The following is a 17,295-nucleotide window of genomic DNA, read 5'->3' on the forward strand; positions in this document are numbered from 1 at the left end:
TCTCCCTCCCATTTCTGGACCTCACCATTTCCATCACAGGAGACAGACTAGTGACTGACATCTACTATAAACCCACTGACTCGCACAACTATCTGGACTACACTTCTTCCCACCCGGTTCCCTGCGAAAAGTCTATCCCCTACTCCCAATTCCTCCGTCTACGCCACATCTGCGCCCGGGATGAGGTGTTTCACACTAGGGCTTCAGAGATGTCCTCTTTTTTCAGGAAACGGTGCTTCCCCTCCTCCATTATAGATGAGGCTCTCACTATGGTCTCTTCAACATCCCGCAGCTCCGCTCTTGCTCCCCCTCCCCCCACTCGCAACAAGGACAGAATTCCCCTCGTTCTCACCTTCCACCCCACCAGCCAGCTGATCATCCATAATCAATAACCCGTGCCTGCCTTCTCCCCATATCCCTTGATTCCACTAGCCCCTAGAGCTCTATCGAACTCTCTCTTAAATCCATCCAGTGGTTTGGCCTCCACTGCCCTCTGTGGCAGAGAATTCCACAAATTCATAACTCTCTGGGTGAAAAAGTTCCTTCTCACCTCAGTTTTAAATGGCCTCCCCTTTATTCTGTGGCCCATGTTTCTGGACTCGCCCAACATTGGGAAGACTTTTCCTGCATCTAGCTTGTCCAGTCCTTTTATAATTTTGTATGTCTCTATACAACTGCAGAAAAACCTTTTTACTCCTATACTGAAATCCTCTCGTTATGAAGGCCAACATGCCATTAGCTTTCTTCACTGCCTGCTGTACCTGCACGCCAACTTTCAGTGACTGGTGCACAAGGACACCCAGGTCTCGCTGTACCTCCCCCTTACCTAACCTGACTCCATTGAGATAATAATCTGCCTCCTTGTTTTTGCCACCAAAGTGGATAGCCTCACATTTATCTATATTATACTGCATGTGCCACGCATCTGCCCACTCACTCAACCTGTCCAGGTCACCCTGCAACCTCCTAACATCCTCTTCGCAGTTCACACTGCCACCTAGCTTTGGGTCATCCGCAAACTTGCTAGTGCTACTTCTAATTCCTTCATCCAAATCATTAATATATATGGTAAACAGTTGCGGCCCCAACACCGAGTCTTGCGGCACTCCACTCGCCACTGCCTGCCAGTCTGCAAAGGACCCGTTTACTCCTACTCTTTGCTTCCTGTCTGCCAACCAATTCTCTATCCATGTCAACACCCTACCCCCAATACCATGTGCTCTAATTTTGCTCACCAATCTCCCTTGTGGGACCTTATCAAAGGCTTTCTGAAAGTCTAGATACACTACATCCACTGGCTCCCCTTCATCTATTTTACTTGTCACATCCTCAAAAAGTTCCAGAAGATTAGTCAAGCATGATTTCCCTTTCATAAATCCATGCTGACTTGGACTTATCCTTTTATTGCTATCCAAATGCACCGTTATTACCTCTTTAATAATTGACTCCAGCATCTTCCCCACCAGTCAGGCTAACTGGTCTGTAATTCCCCGTTTCCTCTCTCGCTCCTTTCTTGAAAAGTGGGATAACATTAGCTATCCCCCAATCCACAGGAACTGATCCTGAATCCCCCCACGTCCTGTACCTGCGGCGGAGCTTGACGGCGAGGTGCAGGGGGAGGGCGAGGGGGAGGGGGAAGGATGGCAGAGGCAGAGGGGGAGGAAGGCCAAGAGGAAGAAGAAACATCTTAAAGCAAGTCACCCGCAAGCGGATGGGCCCACGCCCACACCTGAGCCCACCCAAAGGGTGCCTGTTGGGCCCGGAGAGGTCCAGGGGGCACCTGGCGGGGCTCAGCAAGGAGCTGAGGAGGTTCGGAAGGGGGCGGGGGAGTTCCAGTTGGGAACTGCGGTGACCGAACAAAGGGATGAAAGAGAGGAAGCTGGTAGTGTGGAGGTGGACTCCTCCTTTATGGAGGTCACCATACCACCGCTCATCAGTGGGACAAAGAGAAGGCGTGGGCCTCTTGAGGAAAACACCCGTGTGCGCAGTTGGGACCTGTTGATCCAGAGACAGACAGACAGACAGACAGACAGACAGACAGACAGACAGACAGACAGACAGACAGACAGACAGACAGACAGACAGACAGACAGACAGAAAGACAGACCGATAGACAGATAGACCGATAGACAGATAGACAGATAGACAGATAGACAGATAGACAGATAGACAGATAGACAGATAGACAGATAGACAGATAGATAGATAGATAGATAGATAGATAGATAGATAGATAGATAGATAGATAGATAGATAGATAGATAGATAGATAGATAGATAGATAGATAGATAGATAGATAGATAGATAGATAGATAGATAGATAGATAGATAGATAGATAGATAGATAGATAGATAGATAGATAGATAGATAGATAGATAGATAGATAGATAGATAGATAGATAGATAGATAGATAGATAGATAGATAGATAGATAGATAGATATCAGCATCTGCAGGTGTTTGATTTTCATGTTTTAAAGACATAAACAGCCGTTGTTAAAGAGAAAGGATGGGATAATTTTTAAATGCTTACAACATCTCTGGATTAAAGACTTTAAGAGCTATTTGTCACAATTAAGTTGTTACTTACACCTCTGTTGAGCCTGATGGAGAATTATTGAAACAAGCTACTTGCAGCCAACTGACTTCAATTCACTATCGGCTTTCAGCACTCAGATTGACTTGTGATTGGTTTGCCCAGAGCCTCGCTAAGTCAATCGGCGTTCGGTTCTGTAGTTTCACTTGCATTGGAAAACAATTACTGAGAAGGCTTTTAAGTGAGCTGATGATCAGGTAAACAAGCAAAAGTTAAGAGAAGAATTTTTCACATTTCACAGTAATACCCTTGAGATCACTTTTTAGTTCCTGGAAATGGTCCAAGATAATTCCCAACAGTTATTTGTAATTCTTTGTTTAAACACAGTGAGATCATTTACTGATAAAGGGAAGTGGTGCAAGTTCTTTATTGTGTTTTATTTCACCAAGTTTTGGACACATGGAGCCATACAGAATGGAAACGGGACTGAATTAAGTCTGATCATAACTGTTTTTTCTAATTCTGCGAATCCTAAACTACATGTTGAAACAGAGAAAACTATTATAGAGGGCAATAATATGAAACTGTGTCTAACCATAATTCTGGATACTATCTCTATATTAATATAAGTCGCATCTTGTATGTATGTTGTCAAAACGGTACACAATTGCGCAACAATTTTAGGCCCACCTTACTCACCACTGGCCTGCGTTGTGCAGTATCAAGTTCAGTTCAAATTGTTGACATATGTTAAAAGATTCACTTTTTAAACGTTAAAAGATCGCTCCCACTTGCCATGCCCGTCAGCCGCGCCTGTGCAGTGATACCTCCATGTTCGACATCACAATGGAAGCCCAACGGGTCCTATTCAGAGAGAAGATGAAAGAAGATGGCCGCTGGCAGGACGAACATGCGGCAGCACCTTGCGGCTGCTCTCCTGCTACTGCCCGCAGCGATGGCTGCCTGGGGCCGGGGTGAGTGGCTCCCTCTCCCCTTTCCTCTCCCCGGTCCCGGGGGAGACTCTGAGCAGGAGTTCCCCTCCATCTCCTCCAGCGCCCGCTTCAACCGATGGCGTCGTTGACGACTCCAACAACAATGGCGGCTGCTCTCCTTTTTCTCCTCCCCCTCCCCCAACTCCTCCAGCGCCCACTTTAACCGACAACTCCAACAACAATGGCGGCTGCTCTCCTTTTTCTCCTCCTCCTCCCGCTATTATCCATTAATATATATTGATCTCTTGCAGCGGAGGGGGATGTGGGGGGTTGAATGATTCTGGGGGATAAAAAGGGTGCTAGACCAATGCAGCTGATTGGGGTTGTGGTTCAAATGCAAGGGTTATTTAAGTAGAATCTGAGTTGGATCTTGCTGTGCATTGCTGGGGAGGGGGATGTGGGGGTCTGACTGATTCTGTGGGAGGGGGAGTTTGGAAATAATTACATTTGAAATATCTATCTAAATATTACTAAGACTCTCATTAATAATATTAAAATTGTGTGTCCTTTTTTTCACCAACCGCTGTCACAACGGGGGCCCACTTGCTGGGCCCAGCAGCCGCGTCTGCGCAGTTGGAGGAGGGTTGCCGGGCCCGGTATCCGCTCGTGCAGTTGGGGAAGGGTTGCCGAGCCTGGCGGCAGCGCGCCTGTGCAACAGTGGCAGGAGGACCGGCGCCTGTCCCGGAGTGCCCCGCGCCTGACCTTCCTCCCGCAGTGCACCGTGGCGGCTGATGATCAAAGCAGGGCGGCACGGCAGCGGTAGAGTTGCTGCTTTACAGCGAATGCAGCGCCGGAGACTCAGGTTCGATCCTGACTACGGGTGCTGCACTGTAAGGAGTTTGTACGTTCTCCCCGTGACCTGCGTGGGTTTTCTCCGAGATCTTCGGTTTCCTCCCACACTCCAAAGACGTACAGGTATGTAGGTTAATTGGCTGTAGGTAAATGTAAAAATTGTCCCTAGTGGGTGTAGGATAGTGTTAATGTACGGGGATCGCTGGGCGGCACGGACTTGGAGGGCCGAAAAGGCCTGTTTCCGGCTGTATATATATGATATGATATGATATAAGATGGCCACCGGCAGGACGAACGTGAGGCAGCGCCTTGCGGCCGCTCTCCTGCTACCGGCCATCTGGGACCAGGATGAGTGGCTCCCTCTTCCTTTACCTCTCCCCCCCGACACCCACCCCCGGCCATGGGGGAGACTCCCTGCACATTCTTTCCTGCACATTTTGTCCGCTCGACTTTGAAATCTCCTCAAGGTACGTCTATGAAGAAGTTCTCCTCCTCTCTCTGACGAGAGTTCGGCAACATCCTCTCTCACTGCTCCCCCTCTGTGATTCCTCCTTCCCTCCAGAGTCTGAAGAAGGGTCTCGGCCTGAAACGTCACACATTCCTTCTCTCTAGAGATGCTGCCTGTTCCGCTGAGTTCTCCAGCGTTTTGTGCCTATCTTCAATACAAAACCAATGTTCCATGTCCTCACCACTCCACCCGTGGGATTTATATTTTTACTGTCATTAACCTCCCCATGGAAGTGCTGATGTTCTGTGCACAACGTTTGATATCATACTCGGAACAAAATATAATTTTGGCCAAAGTTGGCTGATATCAGTTTATAACATAAGTTGATATTAAGTGATTGTGGATTCCATACCAGGACTCTAAGTATAATTGCATGAGGGACATCTTAAATCAACTATGCTGATTGAATTTTGTAATCTCAATGCAATTGAACCAACTCATTTTGAGTTGAGGGACATTCCACAAATTTAATTTGAAATGAATCATAGGCAACGATTCAATGATGCCCTGCTGCATTTATTTTATTGATGAGGTTAGGAAGAGAAGGAAAAACTACAACATGCACCAACAACTTGCCAAAGTGCCTTCAACAGGACTTGCAAGACTTTGACCTCTGCCACAGACAAATGCAACAGGTGCATGGATGCACAATACTTGAAAACGAACTTCCAAATAATGTGCTATCTTCACTTGGAGGGCAATAACACTAGAACTTCAATTCTAGAACTGCCCTGTTAACCCTCTGGAATTTCCTTCCACATAAGAACAGTAGCAGCTCAAGAGACATGCTCTGCTCATCACCATGTCTAAAGTTATAAGCAATTAATTGGTTGGGGTATTGAGCATAACTGTCAGGACATTGTAATGCTGCTCTATTGTTTGGTTCTAACACTTTGGTTAGGTCGCTTTTTGAGCATTGTGGCAGATCCAGTCATACCATTATAGGAAAAATAAGGAGGCTTTGGAAAGGGCGGAGTAGAGGTTTATCAGAATGTGGCATGGATTCATTGGTATTAGCTACAAGTATGTGTAAACAAATTGTATTCTCTGGGACACTGGAGGTTGAAGGTAGACATGATAGAAGTATATGAAACTATGAGAGTCATAGATAGATTAGACAGTCAAAACTTTTTTCTCGGGGTGGAAATGTCAAAGATTAGAGGGCATAGCTTTAAAGTGAGAGAGGCAAAGTTTATTGCAGGTATGCAAGGAAAGTTTTTTGTGCAGGGAGTGGTGGGTGCTTGGAACACCCAGCCAGGATGGGGTTGGAGCAGGTGTGATAGTGATGTTTAAGAGGCTTTTAGATATGCACATGGATCTGCAGGGATGGGAAGTATATGGATCATTCGTAGGCAGATGAGATTAGTTTATCTCGGCATCATGTCGAGCATTCCCTCTCCCATCACTTCCTCCACACACTCCAGACTCAGCAACAACCACCTTTCATCTTCTATGCACTACAGCACAGCACATTTATCAGAACAAAGTAATATCAACGGATCTCACAGGGAAGTCAGCAGACAAACGTGTCACAACATATGGAACTCCGAGAGCAGATGATTAAAAGTTTCATCGACAGGGTAAATGTAAATCAGCAGTATAATGAAGAAGAGAAAAATAGAGAGATGGTGAAGCTCTTTGGGAGTTTAGAGTCTTGGCATGAGATGGCCAGACTGTCCTGGCTTGACTAATTAACTTTCCAAGTGCTCAAAAGCCGGAATCAGAAAAAAAAAAGATATTTCAGGTATTAGAAGGTATCAAGGTGGTGGAAAAATTCCAAAGAAAGAAAACTTACCTTCCATTTTAACTGTGTAAGAAATGATAGAGAACTATTGAAATAAGTAATAATTTCCAGCACCTGTGTTTTTAATGTAATTTCCAATAAATAAATAATTTGCTCGACAGCAAACATTTGCCACAAAAAGCCACATTTTAGTTGCAGTTTAAGAAATTATCCAAACTCCTCAATAAAATTGTTTTATCTTTCAACTTCCAGGTTAATTAATTTAATATTCTGCACATAATCCACTACATGTGACCTCTCAGTTACCTCTCTTGTAACATTTGAATGCAGTTTAATCAGTTGTTCAGTTGCCCAATCTGTCAACAATTCTTTACCCAACATTCGTTCCACAACATGCTTGTACTGCACTTATTCATGGTAAAAGTCACAAATTCTTTGTTTCGGAATGACAGCAAGTGACTGATGAATAGGTGTTATTTTACCTCAGTGCATTCTCGCAATTACATGGAATTCAAACCAATCTGTATGCATGTAGTAACTTAAATTGGCAGAAATCCCAATTTAACCTTATTGAGTTCCGTTGTTTCATTATTAAATGATAAGCATTGGGCATGCAAGTCTATTTGAGATGAGGGTTCCATTTACAGAAGAGATTGGTGCCACTTGAACAGCAGAAAATATAGGTTCCCCAAAGCTAGGAACAAACTGTTTAGGAAGAGTTACAGAAAATTAGAGAGATTTTCAAATTCGTGTTTATTCAATAATCTTGGGAACCTTTATGTAGTTTAATTGGAACCCTACTTCCTTAATAGAAGGGTCATACAATATCAATGTATGAATATATATATCCAATATATATCCAAAATAGAGATGAAGAGGAATTTCTTTAGCCAGAGGGTGGTGAATCTGTGGAATTCATTGCCACAGACAGAGGCCGAGTCTTTGGGGATTTTTTAAATGGTGATTGATAGGTGCTTGATTAGTAAGGGTGTCAAAGTTTATGGCGAGATGGCAGGAGAATGGGGTTTAGAGGGGAAATCGATCAGCCATGGTTGAACGACAGAGCGGACTTGATAGGCTGAATGGCCTAATTCTGCTCCTGTGTATTCTGGTCTTATTGTCATATGGAATCAGAATTTAGCTTGAAGTTTCCCTATTGTGTCCAATCTGCTATCCAGATGCAAATAAAATTAAAAATTGCCATAATGCTGTTTTCAAAGTCAAGTTTCCAATCATATATATGTGCCAAATATAAAATCCTCAATGAACCAATGCAACCAAGCAACATTATAAATTTAAAATCTATTTTAAAATATATTTCAGGATATATTTAAAAGTGCTGATTTACTAGCTTGAATAATATGGCTGCCATAAGAAACATTTATGATAATCATCTCTAATTAGCATCATACACCACCAATGAGTAATCTTATTTTAAGTAAACGAGGATAACTTTATAATAAAATGATATGAAAATATTAACTAAATACGTTGACATTGATTACGGTCTTTGTGCTTAAAAAAATCCTCAATTATAAAAGCCTCCGAGATGGATCGAGAAGCCAAATTCTAGCATGTTTTTTGTACAAGCACCAATGGTATCATAAATGTGAACAGTGCAAGGTAATTTATAGTTGAAATGCATTCAATATCAAGAAACTGGCAAGGTCTCTCCAGTGTATATACCTCCGAAACCTGCAAAGGAGATGAATTTAAGGTTATTCCGAAATTGGATCAATTTGAATCCATTTGAAATGTAATTCAAAACTGTTCAAGTTTAAAATTGCAACATTTACATTTTTCCTTGCTTTTGCAGTACCAAGATTTGTAAATTATTTTCCAGGTCTGATTCATATCATAAGCTTTGTAATTATCGGGTATACCTGGCTACTTTGTCAATCACATAGCTCTTGGTGCATGGAGCACTATTTGCAATTTTACCTGCTGTGTATCTTTTTCAATGATCTGATGTTGTTTTCTCTCCTGGTTTTAGTTTCTGTAAATAATTTCTCTAGAGAGACTGTCCTGATCATACACAACATCACACAGCCATTTATCTATTTTGTCCTGAAATGTTTTTTCTCTATAGTTTGCGCTATAAGGCGAAAAAAAATAAAAAAATTTGAGTCAGTGTTTAAGTATGTCCCTGTCAGGAGGAAATCAGATGATAAATGGAAGTCCTATTCCTCAAAGCAACAAATTCGACATTCGGCACCTTGAGCACTAACAATTCTACTTGCATCATGAAACATAAAAACAAAATGTAATATTTTCATTTTTGCTATATCTTTGCTATATGTTTTATATATTGTGTATTTTAAATGGGTTTTCAGAAGACTCGCATTGCCATCATCTCAATTCCCCATATTTATCAGCTAACCATGGAACAAATTTAACTCAGCATCTCTGTGATCCCTGATAACACTTTAAATATTTATTTGAACCAATGAATAAATTATATTTGTACTGGCCATGATCCTTCACCAAGCTGGCAAAACTGGGAAATATTTTCTATTTTAGTTACAGCTCAATCAATATAAATTGATAAAGTTAGACTGCCGATTGTTCATGAACATGGGAATTCAGCTTTGTGGCAAATTACTCACTGCATATTACAACATTAACTGATACCATTTTGAGGATGGCATATAATTTAATTTAAATATTCTGTCTTACTTCCAACTGAATAAATGTAAATAAATTTCCTGAAATATTTTTGTCTCTAATGATAACTCTGTACAAATTAATTGAATTCATCTGTCACATATAAACTTGATATTAAGTGTAAATAAATCCTACACAAATATCTATCTATCTATCTATCTATCTATCTATCTATCTATCTATCTATCTATCTATCTATCTATCTATCTATCTATCTATCTATCTATCTATCTATCTATCTATCTATCTATCTATCTGTCTATCTGTCTATCTGTCTATCTGTCTATCTGTCTATCTGCCTGTCTGTCTGTCTGCCTGTCTGTGTCTGTCTGTGTCTGTCTGTCTGTCTGTCTGTCTGTGTCTGTCTGTGTCTGTGTCTGTCTGTCTGTGTCTGTCTGTCTGTGTCTGTGTCTGTCTGTCTGTCTGTCTGTCTGTCTGTCTGTCTGTCTGTCTGTCTGTCTGTCTGTCTGTCTGTCTGTCTGTCTGTCCGTCTGTCTGTCCGTCTCTCTGTCTGACTATCTCTCTGTCTATCTCTCTGTCCGTGTGTATGTGTGCAGCTTTACGTTTGCGGTTCGCACAGCCAAAACGGTACACCATAGTGCCACAATGTTTGGCCCACGTTACTGACCATTATCCTGGGCATATTATGTAACAACTCGCATTCAAATTGAATCTACATTTTTAAAGCTAGAGAGATTTTAAAGTTTAAAAATTCCCTTTCTAACCCATTTCTTGAAGGTCTTCAGCATGTGACGTCACAATGGCACCCGTGCGCCTGTGAGATGATCCCGCGCTCCCCCCCCCCCGCCACCGGGACCTTTAACTAATGCGCTCCCCCCCCCGGGACCTTTAATTAATGCGCTCCCCCCCGTGCACCGCCACCCGTCCCGGCATGCCTCGCGCCTGACATTTCTCAGACCAGACCACGCTGACCGCCGGGAGGTGTAGTCGCCTCTCCCGCTCCGAGAGGGGGGCATCCGCCCGACTGACGGCAGTGCCGTGCTCAGTGGCTTCCTCTCCCCTTTCCTCTCCCCCCCCTCGCACGGAGGAGCTTTAAGCGGCGTTGCCGGACTCGCAGGAGGGGGGGTCGAGTGGATGGAGGGGAGGGTGGGGGTAGGAGGGGAGTGGGGGTGAGGGGAAGGAGAGAGTGGGGGAGGAGGAGGGGAGAAAGTGGGGGTGGGAAGGGAGAGTGGGGGTGGGGGGAGGGGTGTGGGGAGAGTGGGGTGGAGGGGAGGAGTGGGGAGAAGGGGGACAGTGGGTGTGGGCGAGTGGGGTGATGGGGAGGGGGAATAGGGGTGGGAAGGGGGAAATGGGGGTGGAGGCAGGGCTGGGGGAAGTGGGGGTAGGGGAGGGGCAAGTGGGGGAGGGGCAGGTGGGGGCAGGGGAGGGGCAAGCGGGGATGGGTAGGGGGATGGAGTGGGTCAGTGGGGGGAGGAGGGGGGGATAAGGGGATTGAGTGGGGGGTTGAGGGTGCTACAATACAGGAGAGGCTTTGGGTCCAGGGCTCACTCACTCACACCCTCTCCCCTTCCCTGTCCCCCCTCTACGAGGAATGAGCCCAACGGGTCCACTTGGTCTAGTATCTCTCTAAACCTATCCAATCCATGTACCTGTCTAAATGTTTCTTAAATGTTGTGATAGTGCCTGCCTCGACTACCTCCTCTGGCAGCTCGTTCCATACAACCAATTGTATAAAAAGGTTGCCCCACAGGTTTCCGTTAAATCTCAGCTTAAACCTCTGCCCTCTGGTTCTTGAGGGGGAAGGGCGGAGTGACGGAGGGAAGGAGGAAAGGAAACTTGATAAGAGAAGGAGAAAGGAGCATTAAGAAGTGAAAGAAAGAGAGGAGGTAGCAGTGCAGGATGGAGAATATGATGAGATATGATGGGCGGCACGGTGGCGCAGCGGTAGAGTTGCTGCTTTACAGCGAATGCAGCGCCGGAGACTCAGGTTCGATCCTGACTACGGGTGCTGCACTGTAAGGAGTTTGTACGTTCTCCCCGTGACCTGCGTGGGTTTTCTCCGAGATCTTCGGTTTCCTCCCACACTCCAAAGACGTACAGGTATGTAGGTTAATTGGCTGGGTAAATGTAAAAATTGTCCCTAGTGGGTGTAGGATAGTGTTAATGTACGGGGATCACTGGGCGGCACGGACTTGGAGGGCCAAAAAGGCCTGTTTCCGGCTGTATATATATGATATGATATGATGATATCTTACTGTGTGGTAGAAGTGCAGGAGGAGAGAAGAGAAAACACCAATTATCATATCATAGAGTCATAGAGTCATAGAGCACAGAAAGAGGCCCTTCGGCCCATCGTGTCCGTGCCGCCCATTACCAAACACAGTCTAATTTTAATCCCATTTTCCCGCATTTGGACCGTAGCCCTGAATGTTGTAGCATTTCAAGTGCCCATCCAAATGCCTCTTAAACGTTGTGAGTGTTCCCGCCTCCACCACCACCCCAGGCAGTGAGTTCCAGACTCCAACCACCCTCTGGGTGAAAAAGTTATTTCTCACATCCCCCCGAAACCTCCCTCCCCTTACCCTGTATCTATGTCCCCTCGTTGTTGAACCTTCCACCAGTGGAAGAAGTTCCCCGCCATCTACCTTATCTATGCCCCTCATGATCTTGTACACCTCGATCATGTCCCCTCTCAGCCTTCTCTGCTACAGGGAAAACAACCCCAGTCTGCTCAGTCTCTCCTCATAGCCGAGGCCCTTCATCCCTGGCAGCATCCTGGTGAATCTCTGCAATGATAATCAAGTTGACATTGAAAGAAATTGTTCAAGCTATCCAACTGATCAATTGATTGAACGATACAGCAAGGAAAGAGGTCCTTCAGCCCACATTGGCCACCGATCACCCATTCACATTAGCTCGATGTTATCCCACTTTCGCATCCACTCCCTGCACACTAGGGAAATTTTACAGAGTCAAATTAATCCCACAATCTGGCATGTATTTGGGAGGAAACCAAGCATCCGTAAGAAAACATAGCTAAGTTAACATTTCTTTTCGCATTTTCATGATTCCTGCCCGTGTAGCTTCTACAACCGCTTGCTTCCTTTCTCTTGGCAAGTTCATTGTATCGTCTACATCCTGGACATGGTTGGATTATTTTTCCAATACTTAAGGAAAACATTTCTAATATTTAAAGAATATATTATTTATGTAAAATGAAACTACTTAGAGATCTACGCAATAATCTCCGATGATAAAAAAAGAATAATTTTAATTTAAAAAAAACTGGGAAGAAATTTGTCATTGATTTCTAGGTAATTCCCCTGAATGTCTAGAACCAGTAAGTCAATCAAATGGGAAGAAATGTCTTCACCAGAAGGTGTAAATCCTTGGATTTTTCTATGTAAGGAGGTTGCTGAGACACAATTGCTGAATATTTTCGGGATAGCGATTGATTGATCTTGATGTCAACTATGGGATTAGTGCAAGAAACAGCACTGAGGTAAAAGGTCAGCCACGATTTAATGAGCGGCAGATGGACTAATAATCCTGTTCTTTCTTCTATTTCTTGTGTCCTAAATCTGAAGTGCTATCCTTGCGAATGGAGTAATGGAGTGGATTATGGAAATATATGGAATAAAATGCCACATTTGCTAAAAGAAGCCAACAAGGTCACTCCAGCTAAAAAGGGCGCAAAATGGTGGAATAACTCAGCAACTCCTGGAGAACATGAATAAATAACATTTTGGGTCGGGTTCTTCTTCAGACTGATTGTGGGGGAGAGGGGGTGGGGAAGAAAGCTGGAAGAGAGATGGGGCAGGACAAAGCACAGCAGGTAATAACTGAACAGATGAGGGAGGGGGGATGGGGAGATAGGCAGATGGTTGGACAAAGGCCAGGGATTAAATCAGAAGGTGTGAGACAAAAGAATTGAACAATTGCGACTTGTGAAGCTAGAGGAACAAATAGACAATAGACAATAGACAATAGGTGCAGGAGGAGGCCATTCGGCCCTTCGAGCCAGCACCGCCATTCAATGTGATCATGGCTGATCATTCTCAATCAGTACCCCGTTCCTGCCTTCTCCCCATACCCCCTGACTCCGCTATCCTTAAGAGCTCTATCCAGCTCTCTCTTGAATGCATTCAGAGAATTGGCCTCCACTGCCTTCTGAGGCAGAGAATTCCACAGATTCACAACTCTCTGACTGAATTTTTTTTTTCCTCATCTCAGTTCTAAATGGCCTACCCCTTATTCTTAAACTGTGGCCCCTTGTTCTGGACTCCCCCAACATTGGGAACATGTTTCCTGCCTCTAACGTGTCCAACTCCTTAATAATCTTATATGTTTCGATAAGATTTCCTCTCATCCTTCTAAATTCCAGTGTATACAAGCCTAGTCGCTCCAGTCTTTCAACATATGAAAGTCCCGCCATTCCGGGAATTAACCTAGTAAACCTACGCTGCACGACCTCAATAGCATGGTAGTGTAGTGTTGGAGGAACTCAGTGAGTCAGGCAATATCTCCAGAGTGAATGGACAGGCGATGTTTCGGAGGGTGGGTATACGGAACAAGCTGCCAGTGCAGATAGTTGAAGCAGGTATGATAACATTTAAAAGACATTTTTACAGGTACATGGATAGGAAAGGTTTAGAGTGATATGGGCCAAATGCAGGCAGGTTTAGTTTAGTTCAAAGATACAGCATGGTAACAGGCCCTTCAACACATTAAGTCCACGCCAACCAGCAATCCCCGTACACTAGCACTACCCTACACACTAGGGACAAGTGGCCTGCTTCCGTGTTGGGCTGAAGGGCCTGCTTCCGTGTTGTGTGATTCTATAAGTGAAATGTAAAGCCAGAGAAAGGTATGTGGAAATTGACTTACATTTAATTTCTCTGGTTATTTACTTATTACGTGAAATGACTTTCCCATCCAGTTTGTTCCAAAAAAGGTGAGCACGGAACATTACTTGTATATTAAGAAAATGACTGCAGATGCTGGTACAAATCGAAGGTATTTATTCACAAAATGCTGGAGTAACTCAGCAGGTCAGGCAACATCTCAGGAGAGAAGGAATGGGTGACGTTTCGGGTCGAGACCCTTCTTCAGACTGAAGACTCATACTTGTATATTTCAGACTCATACTTGTATATTTACACACACGCACATGCACACACACGCACACTAGGGTTCTATCCCAATACTGCTCGGGATCATTGTTATTGATACCAGTAACACTTGCACCCTTACTTTTTAAACGTGCGGAGGGAAGTCAAATATCGTTGGGATGGCATTTTCTCGTAGGCCTCTGGTCTGTCCTGTCCGGTCAAAACAGGTTTGCTCAAAATGCTTGGAACAAAGGAAAGTGTGTCTGGTCGGATGGAAGTTTTCCGGTCGAACAAGTTGGATCCACTCCATTCGCCTCCTGGGGTTTCTGTCAAGTCAAGTTTATTTGTCACATACACATACAAGATGTGCAGTGAAATGAAAGTTCACCCACAGTCCAGCAATAAGAGCAATACAAATAAGCAATTTCACACACAATCACAAACCAACACAAAAAAGAAGAAACATCCATCACAGTTTCGCCTCCTCCAGTCACCTCCTCACTGTGATGGAAGGCCAGAATGTCTTCCCCTACCGTCTTCTCCTGCGGTCAGGCTGTTGAAGTTGCCACGCTATAGGCCGCGCCGGACGGTGAAAGGTCCGCAGCGGGCCGACCCAAGCCCCGCGATCTGGGGTGGGCGAAGACGCCGCCGCTGCAAGTCGGCGCGGTCGTGGCTCCCGACACTGAAGCCCCCGCCGGGCATAGAAAATCCCGTGGCCCATTTCAGACTCTATGACTCTCAAATGCTGCCTGATCCCGCTGAATTCCTCCAGCACTGCTCAAGTTTCTTACAATTCCTTCACAGTACGTGACAAAAAAGAACCTTTAAACCATGCTTGCTGTCCTACCTATTGCCCACTGGAATCTCTCTCAGGACCACAGAGCCTGTGGACAGGCCTCGGCTTTCCTTCCACAGATGCTACCCGAACCCACTAAGTTCATCCATCATTTTGCTGCAGATTCCAACATCAGGGTGGCATAGGGGGACAGCATTAGAGTTGCTGCCTCACAGCGCCAGAGACACGGGTTCAATCCCGACTTGGGGTGCAGTTTCTATGGAGTTTGTATTCTCCCTGTGACCGTGTGGGTCACCAGGTACTCGGATTTCCACCCACACTTCAAAGACCACGGGTTTGTAGGTTATTTGGCTTCTATAAATTGTCCCTCGTGCGTAGGATAGAACTAGTGTATGGGTGATCGTTGGTCGGCGTGACTCGGTGAGCTGAAGGTCCTGTTTTTACGCTGTATCTCTAATCTAAGAATAATCTAATGTTCAGTTCCTTATGTCCATCACTGCAGCAATTTGCTGCGCATTACATTGTTTAATAGGGTATCGTTGCACAAGTGTCAATAGAAACAAAGACAGACATTCTAAAGAAGGATCCCGACCCAAAACATCACCTATCCATGTTCTCCAGAATGCTGCCTGATCTGCTGAGTTACTCCAGCACTTTGTGTCTTTGTTTTTGTCAATAGGAAAGATTATCAATTATAATGGTCACCTGCCGGTGACGAGATATTACATGAAAGTAGACACAAAATACTGGAATAATTCAGCGGGACAGGCAGCATCTCTGGAGAGAAGGAATGGGTGACGTTTTGGGTCGGGACTGATGTCGGAAGTGGGTGGGACAGAAGTCATTACATGAAGTCAGGACAGCTTTTTTTCCTCAAACAAAACGCTAAGTACTGGAGGATCGCAGCGGACCAGGCAACAACTGAGGAGGTAATGTACTGAGAAGACGACTTTTTGGCAATTTGGCGCAGCAGCGGGTTGTTGGGCGGCTGCTGCTGCTGCTGCTGCTGCTGCTGCTGCTGCTGCTGCTGCTGCTGCTGCTGCTGCTGCTGCTGCTGCTGCTGCTGCTGCTGCTGCATCCCCAGTCCCCAGTCCCCAGTCCGTCACTGCCCTAAAAACGAGGGGGGCAGGGAGGACGCCTCCTCCCAACTACTTCTGCCCAGCCTCTGTATTGAGGCAGACAGACACAAGTTTTTGCCTTTATGCATTAAAAGCCGTGTCCGGGGAGCCGCCCCGCCCGCCAGCGCAGCTCGCCCGCAGGTAGGCGTCTCTCCACCACCCACGGCGAGGGGAAAGGGGGAGGGCGGGCTCGGTCATTCAATGCACAGAATAAGACTACCACACTCCCTCACGTACTATTCTTACACTGCCACTTTTTCTCCAGCGATTAAAGATCATGAGCGTGTTTTTAAAGGGGCGAGGGGAGGGAAAGGGAGGCAGCAAACCGGAGGCAGCAGCGGCAGCCATGGCAACGGCGCAGTAGGCCGCAGGCTCCGGGTTAACACTGACTCACCCGAGGAGTTCTCCTCTCATCTCCCCTTCCCATCCCCTGAGGCCGACCCGCCCCTCCCTCCATCCCCTCCCCTACCTGTGCAAGCTGCTGTTGGCCTTCTTGTTGTACAAGGCAGTGCATCTGTAGGCCGTGCAACTGGTCCGCATTAACTTTTTTAAAAAACATTCCCTCCCCCCAAAATCTCGTACAGAAAATAAAGCGAAGTTTCAATCACGCATTTGTAACTCCTCTGATGCCTTTTTTCTTCCTCCTCTTCGTTTCTCAATCTCTCTCTCTCTTGCTTTCCTTCCCCCCACCGGACCTCCTTTACCAAGATGGCAGGTCGGTGAGTAGAGACCTTGCTGTGGGTGGGTGGGGAAAGTGGGAGATTCTCGTTTAAGTGCGTGGCGTGAGCAGGGACGTCTTTCCCTCTCCTCTCCCTCACCCTGGGCAAACACCATATTCCAGCTCAAGGTAGGGTGATGTTGGTTGTTTTAAAGAACCCCACTCACCCACTCCATCCCCCCTCTACCAACTTTATCCCCTCTCCCTCCTCCCCACTCATGCACTCCATCCCCCCTCCACCCCCTTTATCCCCCCCTCCCTTCACCTGATCAATACCTGTATCTTTTTAACATTATGCCAAGAGGGAGGAAGACCTCCGAGGTCATGCAGACCTCCGAACCCTTCCGAATTTGG

Source organism: Rhinoraja longicauda, chromosome 2, assembly GCF_053455715.1.
Source record: "Rhinoraja longicauda isolate Sanriku21f chromosome 2, sRhiLon1.1, whole genome shotgun sequence".
Classification (NCBI taxonomy): domain Eukaryota; kingdom Metazoa; phylum Chordata; class Chondrichthyes; order Rajiformes; family Arhynchobatidae; genus Rhinoraja; species Rhinoraja longicauda.